The sequence below is a fragment of the Mycteria americana genome, chromosome 2 (genome assembly GCF_035582795.1).
Source record: "Mycteria americana isolate JAX WOST 10 ecotype Jacksonville Zoo and Gardens chromosome 2, USCA_MyAme_1.0, whole genome shotgun sequence".
NCBI lineage: Eukaryota > Metazoa > Chordata > Aves > Ciconiiformes > Ciconiidae > Mycteria > Mycteria americana.
In genome coordinates, this window is record NC_134366.1 from 58153674 (window position 1) to 58174069 (window position 20396).

Here is a 20396-nt window from a genome sequence, read left to right on the forward strand (position 1 = left end):
AGTCAAGAGATAAGATCGAAAACTCAGTCATAATTTAGGAAATTTCTGTCTTCTAGTGCTTAATGTCTCTACCTGAAGAGTATTTAGTAATTCAAAATTTACTTTTATATTTGAATAGTGTAGCCATTACTACCTTCTGTCTTCTAAAAAGAAATAAATCCTGCTCCCAGTGACCAGAGCATTTGAACTACCACTTTGGGGAGGAAGGACTGCATATTGGTTTGCTCATCATACTGACATAATAGCTGATTTCCACTTCATTGCTTCTTTTAGCTACTTAACTAGCAATACTTACGGGCCAAAGACACCAATCCAGGCAGGAATGCGATTATACTTAATTCAGGAGTTGTTTCTGAGTGCAGATGTAATTGGTGTGCAACTCGCACAGCCTTTGAAAGACTTACAGCTTTTGATTATATGTTGGCTTCTTTCACAGGTCTCATACTTCCAGTCTTTCCTAAATACGCAACCGTGAAATGTAATGACTGAGGCATGGTGGCAGAGAAAACAATTTTGTCCTGAACTTTAAGATATAATGGATATAAAGTTCACTTGCCAGTGGTGTTCTCCCACTGGTAATATTCAGCCTATAATAAAAACCAAGGTGATGGAATGGATTCACATCTATGTAGCTGTAAGAGAGCTATATAAAAGGAAGAAAGGCAAATTATTTAGACAATGTACACTTGCCAGAGTACTTATGTGACCACTCACCATATGGGATATGACATAAATTGTATTTTCTAATGCTATTGCATCTATTTGACAAAAATGAGAGAATATATCGAACTACTTCTTCTTTCCTCGATACTCCTACTTCATAAGCCTAAAAGATGGATTTAAGCCATATATGTTGTGTATTGTGGTTATGTTATCTATATGATGCTGAAATTTATTTTGTCTATGTAATAAGCAGGTAGGTTTAGATTTATGCTTTTTTTCATATTCTGTTTTCTAATCTTGTGTATTAGAATTTACTGCCCGCACCTCCATCCAGGTTTCTTTGGCATATTTTTCTTCGGTAGCTTTAATTTGTCCTGGACACCTGTAATGTGGGCATATGCCCTCCATATATTGTATACTAAAGGAGATCCTGTGCAACAGCACATGGTCAGAGTGCTATAGACACTGTCATTTTGGATTAGAAGGAATTAATTAATTTAACATGAAGGGATATAATCCATACAGCTCTGTTGAGAGTTGCTTCCTTTATTGTGTAAACTAACAGTTAAACTAACAGTTAAACTATTGTGTTAAACTAACAGTGCGCTGGGTGACAAACTGGCTGAACAGCAAGGCTCAAATGGTTGCAGTGAACGGGGCTACATCTGGCTGGCGACCGGTCACCAGCAGTGTTCCTCAGGGCTCAATTCTAGGGCGAATTCTGTTCAATGTTTGCATCAATGATCTGGATACAGGGGTTGAATGCACCATTAGCAAGTTTGCTGATGGTACTGAACTGGGAGGTGCTGTTGACTCTCTTGAGGGACAAGAGGCCTTGCAGAGGGATCTGGATAGATGGGAGCATTGGGCAATCATCAATGTCATGAAACTGAACAAGAACAAATGCTGGATTCTGCAGCTGGGATGAAGTAATGCTGGACACAAGTCTAAACTGGGAGAGGAGTGGCTGGAGAGCAGCCCTGCAGAAAGGGGTCTGGGGGTGCTGGTTGACAGGAGGCTCAACAGGAGTCAGCAGTGAGGCCTGGCAGCCAAGAGGGCAAACAGCATCCTGGGGTGCATCAAACACAGCTGTCGTGGTTTAACCCCAGTCAGCAACTAAGCACCACACAGCCGCTCACTTGCCCTCCCCCCCACACCTGGTGGGATGTGGGAGAGAATTGGGAAAAAAAAGTAAAACGGGCGCATTGAGATAAAAACAGTTTAATAGGACAGCAGAGGAAGATAAATAATAATCATGATAAAAGAATGTACAAAACAAGTGATGCACAATGCAAGTGCTCACCACCTGCTACCGATGCCCAGCCTGTCCCCGAGCAGCGATCGCTGCTCCCCGGCCAACTACCCCCAGTTTATATACTGAGCATGACATCATATGGTATGGAATAGCCCTTTGGCCATTTGGGGTCAGCTGTCCTGGCTGTGCCCCCTCCCAGCTTCTCCTGCACCTGGCAGAGCATGGGAAGCTGAAAAGTCCTTAACTAGTATAAGCACTACTTAGCAATAACTAAAACATCAGTGTGCTATCAACATTATTCTCATACTAAATCCAAACCACAGCACTATACCAGCTATTAGGAAGAACATTAACTCTATCCCAGCTGAAACCAGGACAACAGCATAACCAGCTGGCCAAAAGAGGTGATTATCCCACTGTATTTAGCGCTGGTGCAGCCTCACCTTGAGTACTGTGTGCAGTTCTGGGCCCCACAACTTAAAAAACGATGTTAGGATACTTGAATGTGTCCCGAGGAGGGCACCAAAGCTGGTGAAGGGCTGGAAGGCATGTCCTCTGAGGAACGGCTGAGGACATGGGGCTTGTCTAGTTTGGAGAGAAGGAGGCCGAGGGGCGACCTCACTGCTCTCTACAGCTTCTTGAGGAGGGGACGTGGAGAGGGAGGTGCTGATCTCTTCTCCCTGGTACCCAGTGCCAGGACCCGTGGGAATGGCTCAAAGCTGTGTCCGTCAGGAGAGGTTCAGACTTGACATGAGGAAACATTTCTTTACCGAGAGGGTGGTCAAAGCCTGGAACAGGCTTCCTGGAGAGGTGGTTGATGCCCCAGGCCTGTCAGTGTTGAAGAGGCATTTGGACAATGCCCTTAATACCATGCTTGAACTTTTGGTCAGCCCTGAAGTGGTCAGGTAGTTGGACTAGATGATCGTTGTAGGTCCCTTCCAGCTGAACTCTCCTCTCCTCTCCTCTCCTCTCCTCTCCTCTCCTCTCCTCTCCTCTCCTCTCCTCTCCTCTCCTCTCCTCTCCTCTCCTCTCCTCTCCTCTCCTCTCCTCTCCTCTCCTCTCCTCTCCTCTCCTCTCCTCTCCTCTCCTCTCCTCTCCTCTCCTCTCCTCTCCTCTCCTCTCCTCTCCTCTCCTCTCCTCTCCTCTCCTCTCCTCTCCTCTCCTCTCCTCTCCTCTCTTCTTCCTACCTCCTCCTTTCCCTACCAGTACATGCTGAGGAAATCTCTGATGACATTTCTTCCCAGCCCTGCACTAGCAGAAGGCATTGAATGGGCAGTCATGTCCCATCCTAAGCACTGGCTCTGTCACGTTGTGGGCAGGAGGCATGTACCTTCTGATGGGGCTGAGAGCTGTGCATCGTCTCGAGATAATTGGATGATCTGCACAAATTTGCAAAAAGCAAGTGTGAAGTGCGGTTTTTGAAAGTCTTCTGTGTTCATCCAGTTGAGCTGGGTTTCCACAGGATGGCAAAACCTGGCATCTCTGACACTAGCAAGGCTCAAAGATCAAGCCCTCAGTCTGAAGCAGGATGTGCTCCTCAACTAAATGGTTGCAAATCTTTTGGGGGTGAGCAATACCTGTTCATTTCCCCATGGATTTTTTTTTTTTTTTTTTTAACTCCTTGTGCTCATTTCTAGAAATGCCTGATCTGTTTCCTGTGGAAAAACAGGCTAAAACAAAAGAGCCTGGGTAGAACAGTACTCCCTCGGAGAGAAGGTCCCCCTGGCCCAATACTCTTGTCTCCAAAGTGGCCAAGAATCAGTGTCTAGAGGAGAGCATATGAGCAGTGCAAGTCTTCTTCTGCCAGGGTCCTGGGGGTGCTCATAGGCCTCAGTGGCTGGGACCGGCCTCCCACGGGACCCCCATCCCTCCCGTCTCCTGCCAAGGGCCCAGGGGACGTGTCTCAGCTCAGCCTGGGGCCTTCAGTCCCTGCCTGAGCGATGGGGTAGGTGTGCCCGTCTCTGCCCCTGTCTCCTGGATGGGCCTGGGACCCGACCTGCAGAGAGCTGCTCTCCTGGATGGAGCCCTCAGGCCTAGGCCATGGCTTCTCATGCAGAACTCTAGGCAGAACACAGCATAACTAGTCTGCTCTATTCCCTACGCTCACCATGAGTCCAATAACGATGAGACTGTAATTTGCCTGAAATGCCACAGGTTTTTCAGCTCCCAAAACACTTTTAGGGACACACAACACAAAGGTTACAAGTGGAAACAGGGTAATTTTTTTACTGGTATTTGTCTGAATGTGTTTCAGAGCCGATGCTCACCAGCATTCACACAATGCCCATGTGTAGCCAGGAGCAGGCTGATGCGTTCTTCAGATTAGCTTAAAAAACATCCCTTGCAGTCTGGCAAAGGCAAGCCACAGAGCTACAGAAAATAGCAGCAGGAACACAGGCCAAGCAGGCCCTGTTTCCTGAAGAGTGAGAACATGAAGCATGAGGATCAGGACCGACCACACAGAAGAAGAAGAGGAGGTGGGTGGGACCGTATGATATTTTCCAAAGCATGACAGGTAGCAAAGACAAGCATACATTTTGCCTTCGAAAACTTGCTCTGCCTCTGTGCTTCTTGGCCAGCGATGCATGGAAAGCGCTCTGGTGCCTGCCCTGCGCTTGTATTGCACGCAGGGAGAGCTGGAGAGTGGCAGCTCCTGACGGGGCAGCAAGCCTGGAGCCCTTCCAAGCAGAGGCTGTTTTGCACAAGCAAGAACCCCTGGGGAAATGGAGCCAAGGGACGAGCAGAGCTCGCTCCCACTCCAAACTTGCAGTGGGCAAGAGAGCCCGAGAGAGCCAGGGCACGAGTGGTGCCTTGGAGCTGCAAGAGCAGCAGGCGAGAAGGGAGCCGAAAGGGCCCAGAGGAGCCCTGACAAGGGGCTGTGCTCAGTGCTACAGAGGACAAGCAGCAAGCCCTGGGGGCCACCCTGGGGGCCCACCCTGGCAGTCTAGAAAGCTTCCTCCCCCGGCATGCGGGGCACGAGGGCCACCCTCATGGAGCATGAGCAGCAGGCACCTAGCCAAAATGGCCCAAAGGAGCCCTGGCAAGGGGCTGTGCTCAGTACTGCAGAGGAAGGCAAAAAACCCCCGGAGACACTTGCTAGCCCACCTTGGGGGAAAAAAAGCCTTCCTCCCCTCAGCTGCAGAGCACGAGAGGCCATCTTTGTGGAGCATGAGCAGCAGGCAGTAAGCTAGCCAAAAGGGGCCGGAGGAGCCCCAACACGGAAGTGGTCCTGCTCAGTGCTGCAGAGGAAGGCAAAAAACCCCCGGGGACCAGTGCCAATCTTCCCCGGGGGAAAATTCCTTCCTGACCCCAGAGCTGGTGATCGGCTATTCCCTGAGCACGTGAGCAAGACCTGCCTCCTCCTCCCACAGGCTGCTCACACCTGCCAGGAGATGCCCAAGCCCTATTCTCCCTCAACCTGGAGCCATCTCAGGGCCTTCTGAGAGTGGCCAAAGGGCCTCGGCATGATTGACCTTGGGGGCAAGAATCCTTCCTGTGCCTGGCGGGACAGCAGTGGGTGCTCCACAGCACTGGGACCCCTGGCAACATCTCTGCATCCCATTTCTTACAGCTGCTGCCCCTGGTTCTGCAGGGGATGAGGATGGTGGGCTCTGCAGTGCTCCTCAAGAAGGCATTGCCTTGTTTTTGCCACTGCTGTCCAGCTGAAAAGGCCTGGTAGCCTCGGGTACCTCTGGGTTTGGTGGTTCTTCTCCTCATCTCCTGAGGGGCTTGCGTCTGTTCCCTGAAGGGAACAGCCTTCCCTGAAGGCTGAAGCAGGATTTCCATCCATCAGATGGGCTTTGAATGTGGCCCCACTGGGAGCTGGCCTTGCAGAGGAGAAACTCCAGCAGCCTTGTCCAGCCTCCGGTCTTCCTCCCTCAGCCTCCACCAAATAATTCCACTGGGTCCTCAAGGACTTCATCTTGGATATTTTCGGGCCAGCTCTGGCAATGGGACACAGGAGGATGCTCCCTTTTTTCCTGGCCTGGGGCATTGTGACTGCTGTGTTGCCGGGTGGTGGCTGTGACATGGGGGTGACGGGGCCCCCCATGCGCAGCCCCGTCCGCCGCCCCTCCAACCAGCATCCTTTGGAGGAAGGCCTTTGGGGTGCTGGCCCTGAGGCAGTGCCTGTGCCCAGGAGGCCCAGGGGGCTGTCTCTGCCCTTGGTGGCCATGCACTGGGCACAGCTGCTGGGCATCCCTGACACCTCCTCTGCCACTCGGCTCCCAAGGACAAACCATGTGCTGTTACTCTTCTCTCAGGCCATGGCAGAAACCAACCCTGCAGCCCAGAGACCACCCCTATTAGCTGTCCCCTCTCTGCACCAGAGCTAACCTCCATGAGGCCCTGCAGCCAGGAGGACCAAGGACTTGATCTGGCTGGACACAAACCCTTTTCCTGGGTATAACAGGGGATGGTTTCAGCAGCCACAGCCTGGAGGAAAGCCAAAGTGTAACCAGAGCCACAGGTTGGGATGGACGGTGCCAACAGACCGCCATTGAAATAAGACAGGCTTTGAAAAGCAAGCTAGTGGAGGTGACACGAGTGTGGTGGAAAAGTTGGTCATTTTCAGACCTAGAACATTTGAGTCCATGCCCAAAGCACAGCCAGGCAAAGGACGACTCTTCCAAACTGGGAAGATAGCCCAGTGCTGCTATCACCGTCACATCCCCTTGTCCCACTGAAACGAAGATGCACAGCTCCTCTGTTAAACACACCCATTGGCTGTGTTTATACGGGATACAAAACGCACTTCAGCCACAGGGTAAAACTTTCAGAGCTCATTTGTGACTTTAACCTTTCTGAGAGTTATTCGCCTACCTCGATTTGTGGGAAGATATTCAGATCTTATCTAAAGCCCTGGCAAGTCTCCTTTTCCTTTAGGATTTAGTATTTGGAGTACTGAAAGAGTAACAAAGGTACTGTTCTTGTCATTTTGTACGTTGGTGCCAAAATTGGTATGTACCTTCAGACTATGTAAATAAGGGCATTTATACCATAGACATTCATTTGGTCATGGTGATGAGGTGAAAGAGGTGAAAGAAAGAGTTTTGGTTCCCTGTGCATGAACTTTGCAGAGATGTAGAGAGCGTGCATGATTTCCTCACCATTCCTTACCAGTGCACCAAGGGATATCTGCTACTATGCTGTTTATGGTGAGGTGGTCTTCTTGGAAAGAAGCCCTAAATTCTTTTGTGTTCTTGACCATATTTTTCCTCTCACTTCAATAGCTCTTTTCCTCCTTTGGCCTTGATACCTTTCTTGAAAGTGAAGGCAGCCCTCTCAGCCTTTGTCTTGCTTCTTCCAGTCATCGTCTTCTTCTGTAGGCCCTCCATGCCCCTAATCAACTGTTGAGTCTTTGTCTGCCTTCATCCCAGATGGAATTTGTTTTTCTTGAACCCGAGGAATGAGAAATGTCCATAGTGGTACAGGTGAGTTCTCACCAGGGCTTTGCACAATGCTTACCCTCCTTGCCTGACACACAAGAATCTATTTGCCTGTATCACATTCCTGGCTCTCAGTCACCCTGTGATCTACTCGTGTCTCCAGGAACTTTTGTCTACTCCGATGTTTCCAAACTGGAGCAGAAACTCATGGCGCTCCACCTGACATTGTGTGACCTGTTTCTACCCTGCAGTTCTTCACGCAGGGTTTATTGATGGAGCGGATATCTCTTCTGTCAGAGCTTCAGCTGGTAGGGAGGATGGGAGCTGTAGACCAATACCATGAGACAGAGCTTTTTGTGCCTCATGGATGCCATGAAATCCAGAATATGATTTCTGGATTTCTGGATAAGGAAACCTACATTTCTTGAACAATGGTTTTCTGAAATCTAATTTCAAAAGACCTGACCGTGAACTTCACTCTTTCATACATCTGATGACAGCCAAGCATGAAGGCTGGAGCCTGAGAGGTTTGTTAAGGGGGCTTTCACCCATCAGTAGCCTGCTGGAGTCCAGTTCCATGCAGTCACAAGCAGCCTATCCAGCCCTCCATGGGCCGGCTGAAGTGGTCAGGCAGTTGGACTAGATGATCATTGTAGTTCCCTTCCAACTCAACTATTCTGTTCTGTTCTGTTCTGTTCTATTCTAATTTTAAAACATCTTCATTTACATCTTCTTTATATCTTCTGTCCACCTGTGTGTCCACCCAGCCCCCTCCAAACTTATTTACTAGCAAGAACGAAATTTTTCTTTCATCAATTTAATTCTCTCCTTCCATTCTAGCATTAGTATTATGGATATATTCTACAGACCATGTGAGGTGGGCACCTGACAACAAGACAGCCTTTGTGAAATCTCTGTTGTGTATTGATTCTCTGATGTACACTAGAAATGGCTCCCTGAACTATGAAAGCATCCAGTCCGTGCTGGTTCATAGAGACAAAACGCATTATTATTTCCCCTACAGTCATAATGTGTCCAAGACCAGCAGAGGTTAAGAAACTGGGTTTGTTTGGCAGATGTTTTTTGTTATTCTGCCAATTAAGTCAACAATAGGTATTCATAATCCTAGGGAGGCTTGGAGGTCATAGAAATTACAGGGCAGGCAGAATAGCTCATGCACAAATAGCTGAAAAAGAAAGCGATCTTTTGGGGATTTTTTCTTCTCCTCCTTTTATTCTGCTTGTCCTAGGGGCTGTCACCAGTCAGTAACATTGTGCATTGGCTTTACCCCTTGGTTCTGGCTGCAGTGTTTGAGGTCCTGAATGGCACAAACTCTTATTGTTGCAGGGGAGATGTTCTTCTGCAGTTTGTCTTATGCTCAGCTTTCAGTGCTTTGTATAAGTATTAAAACATTTTTCTCAGCAACTAGTTTAAAATAAATGGTTGGAAGACTTGCATTCTTAAGAGAGAATGGGCAGCCTCCATGGATTAAAGACAGCAGTTTTTGTGAGGCGGCACGTGGTGTAATGCAGTCTTTTGTTACCTTACCAGTATAGAGAAATTAATTAGATTCTTACTTTCTAGCCTCCTCAAGTATATCCTTGCTGAGCAAGACATGGAGCTGGCAGAGAGAAGCCCTAATCTTAAGAGGAAAAACAGATTTGGAGAAATCATCAAAGAGCTAGTTTGTGTGCTTGTGGCTGGGATGTTAATGGTAATTGAAGGATCTTTGCAGGTAATTCTCTCAATAGAGTACCACTGGACTTTACAAATGTGGGGCACTCCCATTTTATTACCCCTTATGCAGTAAAGAACAGTGTGATCAACAGTCAGTTGGGTGAGACGGACAGCAAGAATAAAGCACTACTGAAAGACAAATAAAGCTAGAGCTTTAAAGAGAGAAAACAAGCAGCCATGAGGCAGTAACTTCACTATGAAAGCTGAATTTCCATACAAAAAATCCTTACTCAAGCATAATAGTACCAATATATACTGAATAAAGCATTGACTGGGGAGGGTGAAGATGAGAAAAATATGATAAAACATTTCTGCTATCGCTTCTGGTGAAAAAGAGAAGTGAATGAGACATTGTTAGTACTAAGAATACCTAAACCACTGTAGCAGCTGATAAAAGTATTTGATATACTGTGACCCTAGAAGGAATGTGACTGTGTTTTTATCTGAACCCAAGAAACAGAAGGGGGAATAGATGCCTGCCTTACAGTCACATACTCTGGCATCCACATGTACTTTTGGAGATATAAAAGATTGCTTAATGAGAGACAGAAACATACATGGGGCAAATGATTCCAGCATACAGGAGAAGCTGTTGAAAGAAACAGAGAAATTTCTTCAAATGGCAAGGGCAGCTGAACTGTCTAGGAAGAGGATCAAACCAGTGTTATTAGTGCAGAACAAGTTCACAGGGTAAACTAAAGGAAATTGGAAAGCAGGACAGAGACAAACTGACCAGGAATGCAGGCGTCAGGGTGCAGGGTAGGTACTGAGAGAAACAATTCAGAAGACAGAAGGAAAACTGTCTGGCTCCTGGAAAAACATGTGAAAAGGAGAGAGCATAGCAGGACTTTCTGTCCAGTGTGTTGCAGCTCAGGAAATATAAAAAGTGGTAATAGAGATGGAGAACATAAAGATTACAGTTAAAAGAAAGATGTCTTCTGGCTGCCTTGCATAGGTCCAGAGAAATTAATTGCACAGAAGGATGCAGAAGAAGGATGCCAGCTATTCTGTTTATTTTCAGAACTATTTTATCAGGTCTTAATTAGTTGACTCCAGTTGGATGGTAAAGACATCAGCAACCTAATCCTACCAAGCTCGTTAGTGGCACATTTAATCTGGAGGATTAGAACCAGGTATTCATGATGCAGGTATGTGAAGTCAAAGAGCAAATGCAGCCTGTAGAGAAGAATCCTGAAGATCAAGAGATGTTACATGTACAAGATTGTAATTTCCTGAGCATGATAGAGGAGAGAGAGTGATGTGTGCTTTCTCAAGCATTTTCAGAAAATGTAAGATCATATTTCAAGGAACCAGACACACAAAAATCAAGTGGAAGTCAGAAATAAGCTCCCATATAGTGAGATGACTAAAATTCAGTTTTATTCACAATGGCAGTTTTATTCACAATGGCAGACAAAAGGTTGATAACTCTACTAATAAATGACATTGTTATATCCATTGAAACTTTCAGAGAATGACTCAGATGTCTAATTAATGCTGAGGAAAATTTGGAGTAAACCGAGGATCTTCATTTAGCCAAACCACTAAATATATCATTGTAAAGAAGTTGCTGCTTATCACCACTAATAGACAATAGACTGTATAATCTATCATTTTAACATCACTGTTTGTGAGGCTAAGATTGAGTTTTACCACGTTGTGGTAAATAAGTCCATGAGCCGTGTGACAACACTGACTACACCTTTTGAAAGATAATTGCCTGGTGTAAATACTCTTAACCTGGGCCCAACATCTAAGGTGTTCCGAAGTAAATTGAAGCTGGGAAGGATTCCCAGACATGTGGCTTGAAGCTGGTGACAGAGCTATTAAAAATTAATGATCTGACAAAAGAGACAGTCAGTGTCACTATGTAATAAGCAAAATATGAGATTGAACGCAGACATGTAGAACTTGAGAAAAACTGTGCTGTTCTCTGTTAGTTGACATCTAGGGAGATGGCAGCAAGACCCTGGAAAAGTCAGCACAATTAGGAAAGCACTCAAAATGAACGGAGTCCAATCACTTTTAGCCATAGTGATTTTTTTCTAGACTTATCAGAGGTCTTTAAAACAGTGAGGAAAATCAGAAGGCAGGGACTGCTCCTAAGACTCTAGGGTAGCTAAAGCAACATTATTTTGTTCTGAAGGAAGTTAGGAGCAGTGCTAATGCAAACCAAGCAGCCCAGAACATTTACGTAAAGACAGGAAATAAAAAGGAAACAGAGCGCCATGCTTTCTGAAATGCAATTCCCTCAGTTCGCCTTTCAGCACTAGCTAGCACTGCTATCAACTATCTTGTTTGCTCAAAATCCCCTAGAAGGAACCTGGACAAAACTGTGGGTTTGTACTCAGGTTTGTTTCTTCTTAAAACTTTAGCAGTATGATATGAAAATAAGGTACTTCCCAAGAAAATCACTGCCTGTGGCAGATGCACTGAAAGGACATGTGTTCCAGAATACAATAGACATGATTTTATGGAACAAAAACTGCATCTCCAGTGGTGGGCTTCAGGCAGTCCTCTGAAGAGCAGGCAGTAAATCAGCTTCTATACCAACCATGGTAGTCTGAAGAAGCAGTTGCCACAGGAAGTTACTCTGTCAGGGATGAGCTGTATGTGCAAAATAGGATTTTGTTTGAAGGGGACTGAACAGCAGTCCTAGAAGACTTAGAGGGTATTACAGCAAGCCTGAAATATACTTCAGACCTACTGATAAAGGTCTGCATGAAATGAGCCAGGCAGTTTGTCAACCAAGCATGTATGTCCAAGTGGGACCAAAGAAAGAGTAATCTGGGGTGCTCAGACTTTTGACTGACAACAGGAGACTGAACAGCTTCATGAAATATCGGCCCCGGTAAAATTCAAAACAAAAAAAAGAATAAAACCTGTTCTGATGGTCAGACAAGCTTACTGCTGCAGCTGCTGTTAACACTTGCTGGAGGACATATAAGCAAAGACTGCGAAAGGAGTTAAGGCATATTTTGGAAGGTCTGGAGTACCAGACTCTGAAAACTAAACAGGCCTGGCAGTAGATTTCAAACAATTTAGAATGGAGTAGGTAACGTTAGAAAGGGTCACATTAGTCTGGGTGCTCAAAGAGCGACAGGAGAGTCAAGTTGGCAAGGAAGAGCTTGTTAACAAGAACAATACAGTTGAATAGCCCTTATTTTGCATTGTTCAACTAACGCAGTCCAGCATCTCTTCCCCTTCCCTCTACCATCTTCCTTTCTAATTTTTACCTTGACACAGCTAAACCAAGTCTGCAGTGCAAAAGGGAAACAATAGACAATGCAATGAATTAGTAAAAATCAGTGAAAAAACTCAATGATTCAATACTATTGTGTAGGTGAACAGGTCTGGCCCAACCATCAAAAATCCTCTTGAAGCAATAGCAAAAACTAAAGGTTCAAGTTAGTAGCAGAGGGAAGTCTGAAGATAGTACCCACACAAAATAAAAATCAAGGTGAATAAGTAATACCAAGGGAAGTAAAATAAAGAAGTTAGTGTAATCTTGATGCTAACAGAAGCTCAAAATCTTATTTCTTTCAAAAGTTGTCATAGTTTGCTTGAAGGAAAAATAAAATAAAAATACATATGACCATGGCAAAGTCGATACTAACTTACACTCTTGATTCATTGAGTTTCAGGAGAACTGTTCTGCAGGCTGTTCTGAAGGTGTTCTGTGGTCAGAACTGGTGACTGTACAGCTGTAGCTGCAGGAGAACGCAACACTGGTGTGGAGTGGATGCTCCCCCCATTCCTGTACAGTGTACCTGTAAGCTGTTTATACATGTCTCACATAAAAATAGGGAAAATAAAAATTTATCCCTAGAGGCACTTCAGATTTGTTTCTGCTTTCCCCCTCTACCCTTTGCAACATCAGAATAAACCCCCAAAAGTGAAAAACATTTCTCCCTTCTGATGTCAAATCCTGGGCCCAAGAGATGAGATGCAGCCTTCTTTCAGGAAGGTGTCTGACCTGGCAGGTTTGCTTTGTTGGTCCTCAGTGCTCTTTCTGGCAGAAAACATGTGGTATGTGCTTCATGCGGTTAAGTAAAGTTGTGTTCGGAACGCCACTCTGGAGAAACAAGCATTTCATTAGGCAGCTGCCTGGAATCAACTTAATATGGAAAAGCGAGAAAGCTTGAGAGATTTTAGAGTCTCTGAATACGTCTTTTCTTGCTGTTTCACACAGTTACGTTTATGCCGAGATAAGCTTTTCTGAAATGTCAGGCTATATTTTAACTCACATAAGTTTCTTGGGCTGAGAACTTTACCATGACTAAAATCCCTCTCCCAGAGAAGGGAAACCATCCTTGTAAACCTTGCTAGAGAGTGGTTTCATCACTCACAGTCATCTCAGGATCAAATCTGTTTGTTGAACAAAAGCCTTGAAGTGCCATGACTGCTAGTCCACTGTACTTTGCGCTGGTGTCTGCTTCCACCCTGGATTTAATGGTAGTTACAGATACCTTTGGATGCGGCATGGAGAACTCGTACTCTGGATCTGTCCATCAGTGCGTCGGTTCAGCTCCAGAAGTCATTCTGCACAGCGCTCTCCTGCAGCTCAGGGCATTCTGCTCGGCTCTCTAGGCCCTTCGCTATGTCGTCGAAAGGCAGGTAGTGTGACATCTCACTGACAGTACCACAGCTGTGCATTGACAAGCAGAGTGGGATTCACAACAGACCTCTTGGGAGGCAGTTGTTGCGTATCCTTTTACTATGAAACTTCACAACACTTGTGGGACCTTTTCTCTTCATCTGTACTTTATATAGCCTGCCTGCGTACTCATATTGTGTTAGACATTGTATTTGGATAAGAATCTTCAACCATATATTTGAGATGCAAACCATATATGGTTTGTATCTTCAACCATATATGGTGAGACATGAAGAACTTTGCACATGATACACAAGGTATGTGCAGATTAAATTATATTAGACACTTCTGTATTGTACTAGGGGACACAGAAGGCTCTGATCTAGTATTCTAACTTAGAGTAAACTAACCCTATTAGAAATATTCTGAAAATTTTAATAAAAAACTTTTTAATCAGTCAAGCGGTCTTCAAGGGAGTTTTGGAAAACTATCGTTTGGGACTTGTAAAAGTAGGCTGGACAAAGCATGAACAATAGAGTTTAAAAGAAAAGGAATGACAATTGGAAATAATTTGCAGTGGTGGGGGAGGGGAGCCTAAATGATTTCTTAGGCCTTTTTTTTAATCTTATAGTCTTAAATTATTTCTTTGAAAGGTTTTCCCCCTGCTTTAATGTAATGAATTCCATAGCAATGATGAGTAAAGTATTTAGGGATTTCTACCAGAGAATGTTTAGAAGAGATGATGAATGATTATTGGCTTCAGTTGCTAATTGACACAATAATCCGTGCCAAGGGATTCCTCCCTACTTTTGAAACTATACTCTAAAAAGGGAAGAGAATTGATTTGTTAGATAACACACTCATGTTAAGAGACTAACTGAAGCAGGATGGAGACTCATGGCCTCTCATTTTTTCTTAAGACATTGTATCCTTCTTGGCTTTATGTTTTTGTTTCTTGTAATTTGTGGTGGGAAGAAGATGTGTAATTTTAATATACGACCTATGACAATAATTTTAAGATGCAGCTTCAGTCTGCCAAAAAAGATGAAGCTATAGAAACAGTCCTACAGATAGTTTGAATGTGTTAATTTTTAAAAAAGGAGAAAATGCACAAACAGGACAGGTTTGCCCAGCTACCTTTTCCATAGAATCACTAATTTTCACCCTGAAGAGGTCAGGCAGATTTATGGAATAAAACACGGCCTCGAGCCATGTAACATGATTGTGAGCTAGTCAGCCACTCATTTGTGCCAAGTAAATTTTGGAAATGATTCTCCTTTGCTGACAGTACCCTCATTACTGATTGTGTAGAGTAATTTATCAGGCATTTCTTAAAATAAACCGTTCATTTATGCTAATAGGACTTGGCAGAGAGGAAAAATTGGCAGGACTTGAAGTTCCTAGTGTTTTCTTTTTTAAAAGAAAAACTGTAAAGTCCTCAGTATTTTGAGCAACCGTTATCACAGCCGTGCATACAGTTTATTAAGGTGACAACTAATTGCATAATCAATTTTCAAAATGGGAGAAAATTATTTCTATCTTAAGTTTACAAAAGCAAATAGTTTGGTAGTATTGTAAAAGCAGTCATTAGTTTCATACTTGGGCATTCTTTATTGGCTAAGCTTCTGGTATTAATGAATCATTTAGCATCTTTTCCATGACTCGTCTATTCTCAGTGCAGTACCTCATCTTGAAATATCTCTTTGTTCTTTACCCCTCATCTATTTTCTGTTTGGTAGCTCCCTCCAAGGAGATGTTTTCTTTCTGCTTCCTAGTGAGGCTTTGATCCTGCAAACACCCATGCACATCAGTAACTACTGAAGGAAGTAGTCCTGTTGAACCTATGGAACTGGTCAATACATACAGTTACTCACATGTACAAACATTAGTAGGACCCAACTGTAGTCACTGTATGGAGTTTAGCTGCTATCCTTTGCAGCTGAACTGTGGAGATCATTATATTTAGATCAATACATTTCACATTCAGTTGTCTTCAAAAAATAATTTTTAAATACATAAATTCCTGAAAAACCCATCCTTCCTAGCCCACAAGAAAACTTCCAAAGCTCAAAATAAAAAGAAAGCATGTATTGAAACTCACCAATAAGGACTGCAACACTGATAAAATGACAGCTGTAGCAAATTGTGACTCACCAAAACCCAATGCTTTAATCCAATGCCTGCTGAAGTGTAAGAGGAAGTCTTCTGTTAACTTCACTGGTGGTTAGGTCTGGTCCTCATTTAATAAGACAAAGCTAGTATATCTCCAATTGTACATAAATTCTGTGATAAGTTTTTTTGACGTATTCAGTTTCCCAACAAATGGCAAAATCTGTTGCGTCTTCAAGTAGAACTAAACAGTGATGTTGTTTTTGTTGTTGCTTTTTAATGAAAGTAAATATGGCAACGAGTAAATGCAATTAGTACAGAATATACTGTGCTTCTTACTATAATAACAAATTGAGCATGACACATTGACCCCAAATTTTCATCAGCCTTTAACTGCAAATGCCAGAAACTCAAGCTGTGTTTGCAAAGACAAACGAAACAACCAACAGCACCTTAAATTGGAGATTTAGCCCTAGGTATTTTTTAATAATCAGACTTTTCAATGAAGCTGTGTGATGATACAACTTAGATTATGGCTTTAATTTTTTTACTGTCTCATGCTGCTCTGCTTTTTAGTTTGCAGAACTGAAGGGGCCCATATCCAGTACAATGCTACAAAGAACAAACATTCATTAACATTTTGCAATTCTTCGGCTTTTTAGACTTGAAACTCAAATTTAAAGTGTGAAGCTCATTCCATGAACATTTATCGAACCTGGCCTTTTCTGCTACATGTCTATTACTCACCATCATAATTAGAATGTCCCTGCAATGGGTCTAAATGTTTCTGTTAATGCTTTCCACTTCTGTCTGCATTCTTTTCATATTGTTTCCTGCCATTAATGCAATAAAAATGTCAGCCACAAATACCAGATTCCTAATGGAAAAGCAAAACAAACTAAAACCACAGCCAGTGCCACAGCTGAGAGATATTATTTTTCCTTGATACTCCAAACTGTTACTAGGCAAACAATTAATTGAGGTTGCATATACAATGTGTATTACTAACTAAGTTACATACATTGTTCATACACAGAGATCAGAATTACTGAGACTCACTGTAACTGTTACAGAGTAGTTTCTTGCATACGTTTGGGTTGCCTGATCAGAGAAAGATGGTCTCTTGTTTAAATGAGAGGGCCATAATTTGTACTTTTGGCTTTTCCTGCTCTTGGAAAAACACCTTAATTTTTAGATTAACTTCTTAGATTAATTCTTTAATGTCCTCAGACATACAGATGTTTAATGAATTTACACTTTTAATTTGCTATAAGTTCCTAAAAGGTAGAAGGCCCAAAAGAAATTATCTGAAACTGATTATCTATTGTTAGTGTGAGATGGATGTTTCTTGTAATGTGTCAGCTAGTTTGTACAATGCAATAAGTAGCCTCTCTTTTTTTTTTTCTCATTACTTAAACCTTTCAGAGCTTCTGGCTGTTCTTAAATACAGTTATATGAAACATTTCTAATTAGAGAATATAGTTTATTGACATGAAATTGGTGAGGAAGTTAACTTAGAAATATAAATTCTATATAGGACAAATTAGTTGTGGTAGTGAAGTTCTTCATGTATTCCTTATAATATATATGTTTGGAGATCAGATCCCCATATGCGCTGTTCCCTAAGCATAAATCAAATAGAATAAAAAAGTAGACCCTTCCCTATGGAGTTTGTAGTCTTAGGTGTAATACAGGAGAAAAAAAAAAAATGATAAAAGAGCATGAAGAAGCATTGAGACAATCCTAGTCAGCATACAGAGCATACAGCAAATGGTCACAGCTCTTTGGTCAAATTTATTACGAATATTTTAGTTACTCATTGAAGAGTAGGTTTCTGAGCAACTCCCGAGTTACTTCTGCTAGTGAAGTTAAAAGGTGCAGGAGAGAAAGTCTAGATGTCTGTTACCTCCCGGGTAATTTGCCAATATATTCTGTAACTCTCTCCCATAAAGTTATCTGTTTGGGAATAGTGTGACGTGGAAAGAGCAGGTTCTGTCTGATAGGAGTTTAGCATAGACCTTGGATTATGCTGAAAACCTGAATATTTTCTATCTATTTATTCCACCTTTCATTTCAATAAATGTATTTTGATATCTTTTGCTGTATTTTTGAGGCTTTCTACTGTTATGCAGCTCAATAGTGTAAGTTCAGCCTGTAAACTCTTCAAATTAAGGGTTATTTTCTTCTAATTGTCTGTGCAGTTCTTGGTTCAGCTGAGCCTCTGTCTAGATTAAAAACAATAGCAATAACTGAAAATAAGTATGTACTCTGAAGATGCTTTCAAATGTTCCATTTTTTAATGAGAATGCGATGGAAAATGGCAGGAGGTTGAGAATACAATGGATCTGCTATGCTTCCCTTATTTAACTTTTCTTCTTCTTCTTCCCAAACCCCTCAGTAGTGATTCTGCAAGCATTGCAGCAGAGGAATTGACCATTACTGGAGAGTAGCCCTGTTTGCTTATTCACAAGGCTCCATTGCCTATGGGAAAGCTGTGCTGAGACATGCTGTGCAGTGATCAGCTTTCATCCAATGTAAGCATCAGGTCAAAATGCAGGATTTGAAAAACAATAATAATTGTACAAGCAGGTAGCTGAAATGTCTCTCTGCCCAATGCTCTCTCAGACGAGCAGTAATGTATGTGCAGTAACAATGTGAGCAATGGACCTTTGTCTAGTCCTAGTTCCAGCTCCTATCTACACGTCTGGGTGCTGTCATTAATGCAGCCACTGAGACTGGGAGGGTATTTAATGCACACCGGAGGACAGCAGTGACACTGTACAGGAAAATGTCAAAGCTGCGGATTTACCTTCTCCCTCCCAACCCCTGCTAAAAAAATAATAAATAAATCTGCGAAGATGCTTTCTCAGGGTTCTGTTTAACAAGTCTTTGCACAGTGGTGTATAATTTGACACCACATGATTAAGAAAAAATTAAGTGCCATTGAATGCTGTTTTAAAAGCCTCGGGATGGACATTCCAGCTACAGCAGTATTTCAGTAGTTCCATCTGTATTTAGTCTCAGTACATTGGTGATAGGACTGAAACCTATTAACACTCGTGAAGTTCTGTGTTCATGATCTTTCATTTGAAAATATAAATTCAATGCCAGGCAAAGTAAAAGTTGAAAAGGTTATCCTTTATCTTCTCAAACCAATGGCAAAAAAAATCCTAATCTAATTTAGTTTGCATGAGTGTATCGTATTTTTTGGCCTCCCTAGAAAATGACTGTTCCTCATTTTTCTCCAGCTGTAAGTAATATGACTTAAATAGCTCAGTGAAGCAGCTCTATTATTTACTGGTCAAAAAACATTACAAATGATTGAAGGGTTTTTATGAAAGAGGTGGCTGAGAATTGTTCTCATTTGCTTCCAATTGAAAGTTTAATGCTTGTGGCATATTGCAGGGGCAATGTAAATCCATAGGCAGACAGAAAATCTGAAAAATTATCATTTTTTTATGGTTTACATTTTTCTGTTTTTCTCAGGTTTGCAAATATTTAGTATATTTAAAACACATGAATTTTTCAGAAGTGATTTTTGCATGGCAGATTTGAGGTGTTTCTTAAATGGGTATTGACTTTTAGACACTGCTTACTGGCCTGATTGAAACCAACCTTGTCAGAACAGGCCTAAACCATACAATGAAGGACAAGACAGGGACATCCAGGAGGTCTCCAGAACCACAGAGTTTGTTGTTCACCCACTCTGATTTCCCCAGTGCAGAGGGGAGAGGACTGCAGACCAGAAACCTTTTGAGATTCAAGATAATATATTTGCATGACACCTCGGAAAACCCTAAGCCATGTTTCACATTTTACCCTAATGAAAGCAGGGAGAGCCTTATGAGAGACTTGATTGAAAAGTCAATTTGAAGCCTAGTCAGTTAATCTCATACATTGCAGGTAGAACTGAATCTTATTAAAAGTTATGTAGCACCATGTTTAAAATCTTTCATGTGAAAGACAAGTGCAATACTAATACAGAAGACATAACACTAATGAAGCCTACTTGTGATCCCTCCTGCTAGTTTTTGTCAGTTTTTACCCCATTTCCCTGTGTGAGATACTGAGTTTCCCACTCTCGGTCCCTGATCAAGTGAAGTTGCTCAAACACTGGGTTTACCTTTACATGTTCTTTAATCTTATTTGCTTAAGTGAGTCATGAGCACACTGTTTGACTAGGGGCCTATTGCTAAAATTGACTGCCAGAGGAGAAATACTGAAATTGTCTCTACTGGACGTTCTGCATCCCAGAATCCTGCTAGCCAGAGCAGGCTCAGGACTGAATTCAGACCAGGTCGCTTGGGGCTTTGTCTGGTTGAGTCTTGAAAACCTCCAACAATGGAGATTCCACAGCCTTATCTGAAAACCCTCATGAAACCTGCTTTCTGAAGGCAGTCTGAGTTCAAGCAGTAGGAAATAAATCCCTTGTTCGCTTTCAATTATGATATTGCCAGGTGTTATCTGAAACAATACTATGGGAAAAAAAAAAAAGAGATCTAGTGTTATTTAAAAATTGACAGTATCACCTTAAAATGATTATTTTCTGAATGTTTTATATGAGTGCTGTGGAACAGTAACACATGCACATAGTCTTCCAGCTGTACAGTAAAATTTATGAACCTCACACTTCTGGCACCATTGGTAT

General features: G+C 42.8%; 1 protein-coding gene and 1 long non-coding RNA gene across 4 annotated transcripts in view; one reads left to right on the top strand and one right to left on the bottom strand.

The window, feature by feature from the left end:
- The window catches only part of SUGCT (succinyl-CoA:glutarate-CoA transferase), a 336948-nt gene that overhangs the window by 293054 nt on the left and 23498 nt on the right, over positions 1-20396 (top strand). The gene's annotated exons all lie outside the window — the stretch shown is intronic.
- On the bottom strand, positions 12969-15902 carry LOC142406660 (uncharacterized). Its single transcript, XR_012774650.1, has 3 exons — positions 15794-15902; positions 13512-13690; positions 12969-13117 (listed from the first exon to the last, which is right to left on the bottom strand). It is a non-coding gene; the product is annotated as an uncharacterized LOC142406660 (long non-coding RNA).